Source organism: Pygoscelis adeliae, unplaced genomic scaffold (genome assembly GCF_000699105.1).
Source record: "Pygoscelis adeliae isolate BGI_AS28 unplaced genomic scaffold, ASM69910v1 Scaffold215, whole genome shotgun sequence".
NCBI lineage: Eukaryota > Metazoa > Chordata > Aves > Sphenisciformes > Spheniscidae > Pygoscelis > Pygoscelis adeliae.
The window spans coordinates 1067874-1069644 of record NW_008824770.1 but is presented as its reverse complement, the minus strand read 5'-3'; positions in this window follow the sequence as shown (position 1 = coordinate 1069644).

The following is a 1771-nucleotide window of genomic DNA, read 5'->3' as shown; positions in this document are numbered from 1 at the left end:
CGCTTGCAGAAGGCTTCAAAAAGCGGAAAAAAGGGGGCTTAAGGAGCGGGAAGGCTGCATCTTGAATGCCCTCTGGGTGTTGGTCAAAGAGTTTGGACGGCAGCTCTGGGTACAATTATGAGGCTCTTGGAGAAATGGTTTTGCAAAAAGGAAACACGGTCTCATCTTACCTAAAAGCCCTTAAAAAAATAGTGGGAATGCAAAAAAAAAAAAAAAAAAAAAGTGGGTCGGGGAAAAAAAGAATAAAGGACATTTAAATACAAGGGAAAGAACGTGAAGGGAAAACGCAGCATTTTAAAGGACAAATTGTTCGCAGTTAAGTATTAGGAAAAATGTAGCAGAAGCGGTCTGGAGGAGGGCCGGCTGCCTGCAAAGACCCGGAGCGTTGATTATTAAAGAATAAAACGTGAGGAATGCGGGGGGAAAGGCAGAGCGAAACCGATCAGCAGGGAGAGATAGCGGAGGGCGGCGGGGGGGGGGGGGGGCTCCGGCGCCGCCGGCTTTCCCAGGGGGACCCGGCGTGAGCCACCCCGCAGCAGGGCCCTTCTCTGTCCCGCTTCGCTTCTGCTTCCCCTTCCCAGGGACCGACTTGGGACCTGTGCGCGATGCCCCAAGGAGACCCTGTTTTCGAGAGCTGGGTGGGTGATGACAAGGTGCGGGCAGCGTTGACTGTGGGAGTCATCTAAAAATGACCTGCGATTTCACACTGCATCTCTTCAACCACGGCAGCCTGGCTGGGCTTTAAAAAAATCCTTTGTTTTCTCCGTCAGGATAGATGCTTTACGATGAAGTTCTGTGTTCAGCCTCTTTTGCTTGCTTGTCACTGCCTGCTTTCCTTTCAGCCTTTACTGGTGTGCGTTTAGCCGATTCCCTCCGAGAGATGCCTAGAGCCATCTATGTTTACTGTTACTACATGTATATAAATGTATGTGTGTAAGTGGGCATAGGTGCATGGGTTTATCCCTATCTATATAACTTACCACAGCCCGCAAACGTGTATTTGGGTGCTATTTAAGCGTGCATATGCATGCAGATATATGCCTCCAGACAGGCACACATTGTGTAGTAGACTGGAATAGATAATTCCACAGAACGCAGGAATAAACTGAGCAGCTCAGAAATCAGTGAGAAAGAAAGAAAAGACAGAAAGAAAGGACAGAAAGACAAGGAAGCCTTGCTTGACTGTTAGGGTCTGAACACAAAGTGAGTTTTTGTCTCACCGATTAATCTCCCTAGGAGCAGCAAACTGAATATCCTAAACTCGTGTCAAAAGCCAAGTATATCTGTTTCTTAAAGGAGGAAGAATGTTTTCTTACGATTGAAAATGAAATCAAATTTAGTGACAGGCGTTTGTAAATGTGCAACAGGGTCGGATGACCAAAGAGAAATAGTCTGGGCACACACACACACACACATCGCCTTTTAGGATACGGAGCTGTAAGCAAACGGGGCTTAACGCCTGCCTCTTTTTGATTAGAAAGAAGGGGGGGTGGGGGAGAAAAAAAAAGTTTTAACGATCTCTTTTACGAAGTCCATACATTGCAAAGCCAGCCGCATTACCGTATTAGAGGAAATGAAAAAAATGCTTCGGTGTGAGAGGACGAGTCCTTTATTTCCCTTATTGGATACGTTTCATGTGTTTTCCCCAACACTCCGGCTTAAGGACATGCCTTCTGAAACACAAACACACGCATAACTCGCACACGCACATGCACACAGACAGATAAGATATGTATTAGATCCTGACACATACGGGGTGGGGGGAAGAGCG